We start from the raw sequence: 12,700 nt of genomic DNA, 5'->3' as shown, positions 1-12,700 counted from the left end.
TAAACGCCCCCGTGCATTAGTTATACAAAAGGACCAGTGTTGTTAGTTTTCATAATGCATCGAGCTAGACACACACCAACCTTGTTCACTTTGTAGCTCTGCTTGTCACACACCAACCAATACATATTAGTTAAACTTACATATAGTTCAAACATATTAATTTTGTAAAGAATTAAAAAAAAAAACTTTCCTTCTCTGCTTTTTTTGATGTGCTATTATTACGTCGATTAGTATTTTTGTTGCTTGAGACCTTTTGATACACTTTTTATCAATATACAATCTGTAGCATTTAATATAAAAGCGATTAAATATATTTTACAAATAATCAAATAATTTTCAGCAAAAAAAGATATGGTAACCTGTGTGTTTATCTAAATAAATGCACTAGTGCATTTAGAAGATTAAATAAACTGGACACTTAATTGTTTAGCACCATCATGGAAAATTAATTTTAAATTATTATGGTGCGATTTGTAAGGATAAACACACTGAAATGATTTAACTGTGTTATCGGGAAGAGGCACATTGGTGCGTTATATTATATCAGGGGAAACGATTAACATACTAGACTGAATAGAGAGTGTTATAATATATCAGTGCATTGTATTACACATGAATCATTGGTGTGGTATGTTATAGAGGGTGCACCATGGAACATATAGTTGTTTTTAAAAAAAATGGAGAGGGTCGACAGGGTTTGGATCTAATTCAATAATTAATTCCCCTACTTCACATGTCAAATTTCCTATATATAGTAAGTACACAAACCCGTTAAATCTAAAATTACTAAATTGAAAAACCTTGATTGTGAAGTGGTAGAGGAAGTTAAATCTATGGTGAAATTTTGCAGGAAGAAGCAAGGGTTTAAAGTAAGTATTGCATTTTTTTGTTTTTTATCTGAATTTTAATTAAATTTAAATAAGAAAGAGGATCGTAAAAATTTATACTAGTAAAATCTATAGTAAATTTTTTATTATACATGGTTTTTGAATTTTTTTTTTCTCTAAATTATGAAAAAACCTAATAGAAATTGTCAAATGCTTTAACAGTAAAATTTAAGTTTTTTCTATGTAGGATTTTGAGTGAATCACCATACCTTTCAACTTTTGATCTTTCGGTGGATCCAAAATATTTTGCAGCTCCACAGTGATCTCAATATGTCTCTATTGCAAATGATATTTCTTTAAATTAAACCCTAACAAAATTGTAAAAAACATTATGAGTAAAATAAACAACAAAATTAGCCCCATAGGGGTAGGCGAGTTGGTAATCATAATGCAGTGAAGTTCGTTAGAAAGGCGGGCTCTGTACTGAAGGTCACGAGTTCAAATCCCTCGGACTTACCCTGGAGCTGTATAGAGGGGCGGGCGTAGTTCCTAGTGATTATAGAGGTAGCGGTCAAAATCGACCCCGTGTAACGTGAGCCGCAAGGCTGCCCCTGTTGCTGATTCCACTGTAATAAAAAAATAAAATAAAATAAACAACAAAATTTAAAATTTTTACTATGCAGGTTTTTGAGTGAATCACCATACCTTTCAACTTCTGATCTTTTGAATAGTTCTGCTGCTCCAAAGTATTTTGTTGTTGCACAGTGCTTATAGTATGTATCTCTTGCAAATCACTCACTTGATATTTTGGGTAAAATAATGAAATGGTGAATAACTTTTTACTATTTAAAAGACTATGAAATTAGATTCCAAAAAATTTGTTGTCGCTCTTTTTGTATTTTAAAAAAGAAAAAAAGGTATGTTTCTTTTTTTTCAATTTCTCCACACATCGATGTGTTTGATAGCCAAGCACACCAGTGCATTTATATAAAAGTGCACTGACATTGCCAAGGCACCAAACTTTTTCAATGCATCTACATGATACATTTTTATTTTTATTTTTCGAAATATTGAAACAATGCGATTAATTTTTTTAACGCAACATTGTGGTTTCTATTTAAAATCATTGGTGCTCTAATTGTTATAAGAGCACCGAGTTGGTTGAATTGATTTTTATTTTTTAAAATTGGAAAACATGTGAGTAGCGGTGATATTTCTTTTTAAACACATAGGTGTAGTTTTGTAGAAGAGTGTCGATATGATACCAGATGTTATGTGAAATCTATGTCTGCGAACAGAAGTATCTTCCCTAGAACTGGTGGACTTTCCTAGAACAACAAAAAGAAAAAGGGACTAATGTTTTCATTAAATTAAATAGATAAAAGGATGAAGCCTACCTAGAATTTGTTGTATGCTTCACTCCTTCCTTGGATTGAATGCTCCAATCCTAGCTCCGATTGCTATTATTATAACCTACACAGTGAAATAACACAAGCCAACGATCGACGAAATCTATGTAGCATCATCTAATCACTTTATTCAATATATAAACATGGTATTGAAATATATCAAACCATAACATCATATATAGGAAAAAAAATAACTCTTTTCATTAATAGAAATGGAGTGAGTTACAACCAAAAATAGGTGTTGATCATGTAAAAGAGCTCCTCCAAGTTGACTTGTCCTTTCCTTATCACAAAGTGCGCATCTAATAACCCTAATGCATGGAAATATATCTCTCACATCAACATCATAAGGGTAGAATCACTCTCCAAAATCCAACCGCTTGCCTATGGATGACAATAAATATATAAGTGAAGGAGGTAGTTCATGAATTCTTATCCTTTTACCAAAATATGCTTGAGATCCACTATTGATGGGAGGATGAGCTCAAGGGATAAGGGATGAAAACTCCAAGGTAGGATAGGATAGGATTCAAGACTTTTATCTGTGGTAAATGGTTACAATAGATCTTGAAAGCTTTTGGAAGAAGAGGCTTCAGGATTCTCTCTCTTTTCCTGAATTTCAAGAATCAACAAACCCCCAACATTGAGAAACCTTCTAGTGATCAATGCAGGTGCAGAGTAGGAAACTTGGTAGTCAACACTGTCTAGTAAGAGGCCATGGATCATTGGTCCTTAAAATGACTAAAACAAGGTGATTTCAGGTAGAAACTCAGGGATTAGAATGAGTCATTCTTAGGGCTTTGTGCAAGGATCATGAAAAGGAGGTCAAAGGATGTCGATTGATCCCGTTGAAGGCCTATTGACTAGATGTGAAAAAATGGCCTATAACAGATTCCCCCTTAAAGCACAAAGTCATAAATGATAGCTAATGAATGAAGTGCTTTACCTTGTGAAAAGTCAGGATTAAGAAAAACCAACGATATCATCATCTGTTACAATACATTTACATCATGATATCTTTGTTGAGGGAGGCAAAACCATACTCAACACATACGCTAACATTACATGTAAAATGATCCAAAAACACATCCACAGATGACTGATGGTGGACCCATGACTGGATGAGTGCTTGCATGATCATAGTCATCATACATTGTGATCTTGTACTACTCTTAAAATCGCAACCCAGATGGATGAAACTAGATCTGGGGTCTTCTACCTTGTTCACACGACCAACCAATGTACGAGTCTAACCATGTGAGTCAATGAGCAAGATTCAAACATGGTAGACACCATATGATTATTGGCCAATGATGTAATCCGTTAACATATGTGATAGAAACCACTGATGATTTTAATGGCTCTCAAGGTACTCTAGTACAATCCGTATGGTGTGAATAAATGAGTTGATGTCGAACACAAAAACATAATCTTTTGTTTGAAGGCCAATGATGTAAACATGTCATCAAGAGCAAGGAAACTTTTCATTGATGTATGAAAGCACCAAGGGGTGTTTCTAATTCAACTTCCTAGATAATGAATTGATGTCGACAGGAAGTGATCCGTCGCAGGAGGGCCTTAATGTATCCCCCATCAACGACACGAAATGGGTGTGATGATTGAAGACAAAATGATTAAAGTGATGTTAATATGGAACTGATCAAGAAAGGAAGACATGGAATGAAGGTTTAAAAGTATTGTAGTAGATATTGACTGGATGACTTCTCTTGAACACAGTGGTGGCACTGAATGGAGTTGGTAGCATTGAACCAAAACCAAAAGAGAAGGCTTTGAAATAGTGTGATAAACCAAAAAAATGATATTTCCCAACCTGACATCCATGGAGATGAGGTGGAAGAGTGTCATGTTCAAGAGAGACTTGCTGCCATTAACAAATGAAGTACCCTATTTTCCCAATTTTCCCAACCATATTGGTCAATACCCCTTTATTTTTTAACAAGCTTGAGGAGGATAACATATGGTGATATGTAAGTTCATCCTTTAGATGAACCCTCTGAGAATATTTAACGAACCCAGAGAAGGAGTGGTTTAGTCCCATCATGAAAGACGAGTCCATCGTTGTTTGATGTTTTAATGATTCCAACGAAGGTATAACTCGACATCTTTTTCATATTTAGAGAGTTTGAAAAGAGGCGAAAAAAGAAAACTCCAGATGTTCCTTTTTTGTAGATAGTCTATATTCTTTTTTCATAGTTAGTTTATCTCAGCCCCGAAAAGGGTTAAACTTATACTTAGCAGACATCTTTTCATTTACCTTAAGGAGTTTGAAAAGACAAGTGCTCAACAATATTTTCATATTTTGGGAGTCTGAAAAGAACTCCAGGGGGTTCCTTTTACGTAAGTTTCCAGAACCTGAAAAAGTGATAAAAGTGTTCTCCTTGGTCAAAATAATATGTTCAAAAAATGAAAAGATCCATTAAACAACTGTCAACCTACTCAAAACATCACAAAAAGGATTAAAAATACACGTGTCATGGTAAAAATGGGTTGCAACTAGGTCAAAACATTAAATGCAAATAAAATAATGGAAGAAACAACCATAAATATCTAAAATGACTATTCATATTTATCATTTCACATTTACCTTCAACAGTGAGAGTTTCGAGTAGTTTTTTCCCTCGATCTTCTGTTATTGATTGTGCTCAATCCATTGGATTGTTTCAACTGTCGTCACTTCCAAGTACAAGTTAAGACCTTATTCTTTCAATTCATGGTCCCATTTTGTGATTTTATGCAAGTTTTAGGCATTTTTTAGGGCCCCGCGGTTCAAAAACTAGCCCTAGGACTAACACAAGCCCAGATAGTCGAAAAGTGCATAGCACCAAAATGAGGGTACACTGTAGGGAGGGTACAATGCATTGTCTCTCCTCTTGGGGCCATGTTGGGTGCAAATCCGAAATTTCTTTGCCCGTTTCCCTTAAAAAAATTTGAGTTTTGTTGCATAGAAAGGATCCTAATGAGTCTCCTCTTGATGTTTTAGGTCTTAATTAGTATACAATGGCTTTTATCTGGAGAGAAAGAGAACATGAAGAACAATATTTAAATGAATCTAATGATCCTACTACCATCCATGCACTAAAAGACTATGGATTGTTGAAATTCTTTTGGTTTCCTGATATTATTCAACAAATGGAACTACTAGCATATCTTGTTCATGCATGGGATGTGCAAGCATAAGAATCCAAATTTCGGGAACATATTCTCAATATTATAGTAGACGACATATATTTTCTGACTGGTTTATCAAAGAGAGGTTCCCCCATCTCTCTCCTAGGTGGGAGAAGGGGTGGAGAAATGGTGAGAGATTATATCACTACTTACTGCAGACTTGATCCAAGCCAACTAGAGATGGAAAGATCAACATAAAATATGTAACCCATTTTCCTTTAAGAATGATCTTGTTCATCATTTCTCCTACTCTTGTTAATATTAAAGAATAGTGGTCTAAAGCAAGAGAGGGAAAGTTGAGAAACTTTGGATACAATTCCATCTTGGCCTCTTTTGCCCTGGAACAGATTCCATTACTACATCCTCAGTAGATTATACTCAAGCCCATTTATCTAAGGGTACCACAGATGAGGAGGTGGATAGATCATATGTCCTGACATGTAGGTACATCAGCGATTAGTTTCTTACCATCCTTCTTTAGATGGTTGCACATGTAATTCATTATGGTCAATGACTGTCCATACACAGGGATGGATTTCCGCTATGAACCTGAGATCGTGCTTCCTAAAGGTGAGAGATGGGATATTATGCACAAGATATTTCAACCATTTGAATTTTTGAAAGTTTTACAATTATGTTTTGTGTTTTTTATGTTTTCGAGACTTAAACTATTGATTTGTTCATGCAGATATTGGGCCTATTCGACCGATAGGCGCTTCATATCTCCGTCATGGAGGAGAATAGCCACAAGCAGTAGTATAACTATCATAGGTTTATGTAGTAGGATGGGATGCACTACAGGATCTAAATGTAGCCGAGATCCTAACAGAGGTGGAGCACCACATGGAGGGGTTGACACATGGGATAGATGAGACTGCAATCGACCATATTATGATGTGACTTCAACAACAATCTATCAGAGTGCCTAGCCGTATTGGTTAGCTACTACACAAGATATCTCATGTAGTGGCTTGTTATCATGAGCACTTTGATTAGTCTACTTAGATATTTGTATGTATTTTTTTATATGGGTCGTGTGGTCATATCTGTCATAGGCACAAATTTTGTAAAACTAAACTTCATATATCTATCTATCTATCTATCTATCTATATATATATATATATATATATATATATATACCTTCACTGTTTCTGGGTTCCTACTGTTCTTTCAATAATGTGATGTGTACTGAAATTTATTTAAATTTGTTGCAAATGTCAATCTAAAACATGATTAGCAAGCACATTTTGAAATGTGATTATATTTCTAGAAGTGTGCTCATATTGTATGAAATCAAAATGTATTTCTAGAAGGTGCACCCTTAAAAACATACAAAATATGGTGTCACTTCTAACCGAATAAACATTAGTAAGTTGCAGTACCACGAACTGTGAGTCAAGTGTGATTACTAAACTACGAATACCTTGTGAAATATCATCAGATAGTAGCTTGACCATTGCGCTATACTCAACGATGTTGTTGGCATAGCGACCAATACAAATCCCTTGTAGACTCATTAACTTTCCATTTGGAGCAAAAATAACCCATCCTGAGGAGGATAGGTTTCGAGCACTACGACTAGCGCCATCAGCATAACAAAATACGATTCAAGGGATGCCGACATCTGCAAACAAAGCATAAAAGGAACCAACAAAAACCTTAGGAAACTCTAAAGAGACGCATCATAAACACACTCAACACACCTATAGATAGTATGTACATATTTTTACTACACATGAGATCAAGCATAGTATTTATTTAGGTACAACCCATTCCTAGGTTGCACCAGTGGAATTCCATCAAAATAGACTAACTCATAGGCCCCTTTTGCAAGGACATGCTTGAAAATATATGGACTTGACCACCTGGTTTGGAACTTTTTTGATCCTAACTTATCAGATTCTTGGTCATATAAAAGAACAAGGTCTCCTTATGTGAAGACACGAGGCTTGACACTTTTGTCATATTGCACCTTGATACATATTTTATGATCTTCATTAGCTATAGCGGCATCACACTGTGTCTCATCCAATAGAGTCAGATGTAAGAGGCATTCCTCTTCTACATAAGTGGTAGGAAGAATTTCAACAGCTATTTTCAGTGACGGAATATCACATTCGATTGGAAGGATTGCTTCTAGACCATAAACTAATTGAAAGGGTGTAAATCCGATAGAAATCCTCAATGAGGTTTGGTATGCTCACAAGGCAGTATAAAGGAGAAAATGCCAGTCCAATTTATGGAGCCATACCATACGTTGAAGCATAGTTTTGAGATCTTTATTGATAGCCTCAACCTATCCATTAGTCTGAGGATAGTAGGGAGTGGAAATTTCATGGGAAAGTCCCAGATTAGATGTTAGTTCATTCATCATATGATTCCAAAAATTATTTCTGTGATCCATAACTATGGCTTGTAGAACACCAAACCATGCAATAATGTGATTGAAAAAGAAATATGTAGTCGCTTTGCCAATGTTGTTAAATGTAGGCATCACCTCGACCCATTTAATAAAATAATCTACTGCAAAAATGATATAACCATACCCCCGGCTGAGTGAGGGTTACATGTCTTGAATTCGATACACCATTTTGCAAAAGGTTTGACATCGATAACAGGACTTAAGGGAGTAGATGGAGCACAGGTTCTACGATCATAAATTTGGCATGCAAGACACTTCTGGATAGCAAGAATATAGTCTCAAAAAATGGTAGGCCAAAAGTAACCAACACATAATATCTTCTGCACAGTAGCATAACAAGATAAATGACCACCACTTACCCCTGAGTGGCATTCATTAAGGACTTTCTCAGCCTCCAACCCATAATATCTTTTGCACAGTAGCATAACCAGATAAATGACCACCACTTACCCCTGAGTGGCATTCATTAAGGACTTTCTCAGCCTCCTCGTGCATGAGACACCTTCGTAAAATTGTATCAATACCGTATCGATAAAGAGTGTCGCCAATGATGATGTAATTCTTGGCTTGTTATCGAATATATCGTTTCTCAGAGCGAGAGGTATCAGACCAGAAAGTTTGGGTCTGGAGATAAATCATAATGTCTCCATACCACAGGTCAGATGAAGAAATCATAAACAACGACTCGTCAAGGATAGAATCGTCAGATGTCGATTCAGAATTAGAGGAAGGAAGGTCGCACATACGCTTAGCGAAAACCAAGGGTTTCTTTCACTTGGATTTGATGAATTCTAGGTCAAACTCTTGTAGGATGATAATCCATTTAGAGTATTTTCCCCCAAGCAATTGACGTGACAAAATGTATGTCATAGGGTCATAATCTGAAACAACCGTAGTTTTCTGGAGCAAGATGTAATGGCAGAACCTTTGGATGGCTTGAACGACCGCCAAAGATAACTTTTCTATGTGGGTATACCTGAACTCAATATCATCGAGATTTCGACTCAGATAATATATGTGGTTTTCTGTCCCTAAATCATATTCTTGGACTAATACCATTGATATGGTAGAAATGGTAGAAACAATGTACAGGAAATAGTCATGCTGGTAATCAAGGGGATATAATAGAGATGCTTGAACCAATACATCTTTCATGGAATCAAGCGCTTTCTGAGCTACGTTATCCCAATGGAAGGGAACTGATCCGGATTTAAACAGGAACGCAATAAAATACAGAGATAACCATAAAGACAGATATGCAGCGGAAATAATACTTCATTTCATTACTGTAAAATACTGAAATATGCTTACAAATAGAGATAGAAATAACCCAGCTAGGGCGATGGTAGCTTATCTCTGAGAAGAGATGTGTCGGCTACATGCCTCTGAACTGTTCTACAATGAGGCTCGAAGGCCTATTTATTGTTGAGAAACAATGGAAAACCCTTCACATTCCAAAACCTAACCCTAGAAGATGAAACGCCAAATTGTGGGCCCCGTTTTTGGGTAAGTTGGTACATCAACTTCCCGGGGTCGCGAATTGGTCGTATTATCTCCGTTTGACGCGCATGATAGCCCGTTGGAAAGATCTCTCCGAGGACTACAACAAAAAAGACAATTTCTATCAAAAAAATCGTTGCGGTAGATTTCCCAAAAAACATTGTTTAGGGCCTCAAAACGGCTCCGGAAGTTTAGGACCCGAAAAACTGCTAAAAATAGTAAACTGTGCTACAATTAAGGAAACTGAAAGCGTTGAGAGAAACAATGGTGGGAGTCCAGGTGGAATTGGTAGGTGACCACCAATATCCACCTGGATCATTCCTCCCCCCTTAGGAAGCAATGGTCCCCATTGCGTTGAGTTCCTCCATGAGATGAGGAAACTTTTGCTGAACTTGGTCCCTGCTGAGCCACTTGCCCTGGTGAAGGAGTTGGCCTGCTTTGACAACTCGATACAATTGGATATTCTGTTGGCGAGTGTTCTTGATCTGTGTGTCCACGATCCGATCAGTTGCAGCTTGTTCCATGCAATCTGGATCTAATTATGTGGGTGTGAGCTGTTGTGCAATGTTGGATGTGTCTAGCAATGGTGGAAAGTATGGCCGAAGGCGGTCCACATTGAACACTGGGTGTAGGCCAAGGAATGGGGGAATGCTGAGCTCAAATGCATTGTCTCCCACAGCCTTAGTAATGGTGTAAGGACCATATCGGAGTGGTCTCAGTTTCCGATAGGCTCCAGTAAGGCGTTCCTTTTGCAAATGCAACCAGACTTTGTCGCCCACCTGAAACTTGTGTGGCACCCGATGTTGATCATGTCGCTGCTTGTACTTGGCATTTGATTTCTCCAGAATGTCATGGACCTGCTGGCGAATATGTTGGATGTGTTCAATGAAGCTGGTTGCCTTGTTTGTTTCGGACTGGACATGAGCTAAATCTGTGTGAGTAGCTGCAAGTGGCATGGCCACATCAATGGGGCATAGTGGCTGGAATCCCAAGCCCACCTGAAAAGGGTTGTGGCCAGTTGAGCTATGAAGAACTCGGTTGTAGCTGTGCTGAACATAGGGGAGGCTATCGTCCCATGTGCGTGGATGCTTTGAGTTGTACATGCGCAGAATGTGTCTCATCCTATTGACAACCTCTGTCTGGCCATCAGTTTGAGGATGGAAGGCTGTGGACTTAGTGAGTTTGGTGTCTAGCATTGACCAGAGACTGGACCAAAATGTACTGAGGAACTGACTATCCTGATCTGAGATGATAGACTATGGGATCCCAAAGTGCACCCACACTCGTTCAAAGAAGAGTTTAGCAGTGGCTTCTGCTGTGATATTCTTCTTGTAGGCTTCCATAATGGCCATCTTCGAGAACCTGTCGACGACCACAAAAACACAGTCATTTCCATGCTTAGTGGAAGGAAGGCCTGACATGTAATCCATGGAGATGGATTCCCAAGGTCGACTAGGGGTAGGCAGCGGGTTATAGAGGCCTTGCTTCTTGATGGTCGGTTTGGCAATGGCACAGGCAGTACATGATCTAATTTACTTCCCGACATCTTGTCGAAGATTCGGCCAATAGAAATATGTTTGCAGTACTGCCATCGTTTTCTCGACCCCGAAATGCCCAGCAGTTCGACTATAGTGTGCTTCTCAAATCATCTTGGCACGCTCTCTTGAAGGAACACAAAGGTGACCCAGGTGGCATAACAGGGCATCCTGGAGGTGAAAATCAACAGACAAGGTAACCAGCTTCATTGAACACATCCAACATATTCGCCAGCAGGTCCATGACATTCTGGAGAAATCAAATGCCAAGTACAAGCAGCGAAATGATCAACATCGGGTGCCACACAAGTTTCAGGTGGGCGACAAAGTCTGGTTGCATTTGTAAAAGGAACGCCTTACTGGAGCCTATCGGAAACTGAGACCACTCCGATATGGTCCTTACACCATTACTAAGGCTGTGGGAGACAATGCATTTGAGCTCAGCATTCCCCCATTCCTTGGCCTACACCCAGTGTTCAATGTGGACTGCCTTCGGCCATACTTTCCACCATTGCTAGAAACATCCAACATTGCACAACAGCTCACACCCACAGAATTAAATCCAGATTGCATGGAATAAGCTGCAACTGATCGGATCGTGGACACACAGATCAAGAACACTCGCCAACAGAATATCCAATTGTATCAAGTTGTCAAAGCAGGCCAACTCCTTCACCAGGGCAAGTGGCTCACCAGGGACCAAGTTTAGCAAAAGTTTCCTCATCTCATGGAGGAACTCAACGCAATGGGGACCATTGCTTCCTAAGGGGGGAGGAATGATCCAGGTGGATATTGGTGGCCACCTGCCAAGTCCACCTGGACTCCCACCATTGTTTCTCTCAGCGCTTTCAGTTTCCTTAATTGTAGCACAGTTTACTATTTTTAGCAGTTTTTCGGGTCCTAAACTTCCGGAGCCGTTTTGAGGCCCTAAACGACGTTTTTTGGGAAATATACCGCAGTGATTTTTCTAATAAAATCGTCTTTTCCGTCGTAGTCCTTGAAGAGATCTTTCCAACGGGCTATCATGCGCGTCAAACGGAGATCATACGACCAATTCGCGACCCCGGGAAGTTGATGTACCAACTTACCCAAAAACGGGGCCCACAATTTGGCATTTCATCTTCTAGGGTTAGGTTTTGGAATGTGAATGGTTTTCCATTGTTTCTCAACAATAAATAGGCCTTCGAGCCTCATTATAGAACAGTTCAGAGGCATGTAGCTGACACATCTCTTCTCAGAGATAAGCTACCATCGCCCTAGCTGGGTTATTTCTATCTCTATTTGTAAGCATATTTCAGTATTTTACAGTAATGAAATGAAGTATTATTTCCGCTGCATATCTGTCTTTATGGTTATCTCTGTATTTTATTGCGTTCCTGTTTAAATCCGGATCAGGAACCCCTTTCTTAAGAAGGCGAGTGAATCCTTTGGTTAAATTAACATAATTAGGGATGAACTATTGCAGGAAGTTAGCTTTCCCTTGAATTCGTTGAAGTTGAAAGAGTGAAGAAGGTGTTAGAAAGTCGATGCTTGCCTGCACTTTCAAAGGACCGATATGAATTCTATGTTTAAAAAAAAAGAAGTCAACCAGAACTAATGCATAAAACACATTTGTGTGGATTTAGTTGAATATTATAGTGTTTACACCATAAGGAATTGGCCCTAAGATGCATCGAGTGATTAGCCCGATACTTAGAATGAGCAGGGAAATCATCCAAATAAGGTTGCATAATGTGTTTAATATCATTAAAATCATAATCCATTACCCATTGAAATGTGGCCCAAACATTTTTCAGACCAAATGGAATTTTACGGTA

The sequence above is a fragment of the Pinus tabuliformis genome, chromosome 7 (assembly GCF_031772625.1).
Source record: "Pinus tabuliformis cultivar Carrire ecotype Pingquan chromosome 7, CPIR1, whole genome shotgun sequence".
Classification (NCBI taxonomy): domain Eukaryota; kingdom Viridiplantae; phylum Streptophyta; class Pinopsida; order Pinales; family Pinaceae; genus Pinus; species Pinus tabuliformis.
The sequence above is the reverse complement of the archived record's forward strand: the minus strand, read 5'-3'. Positions refer to the sequence as shown.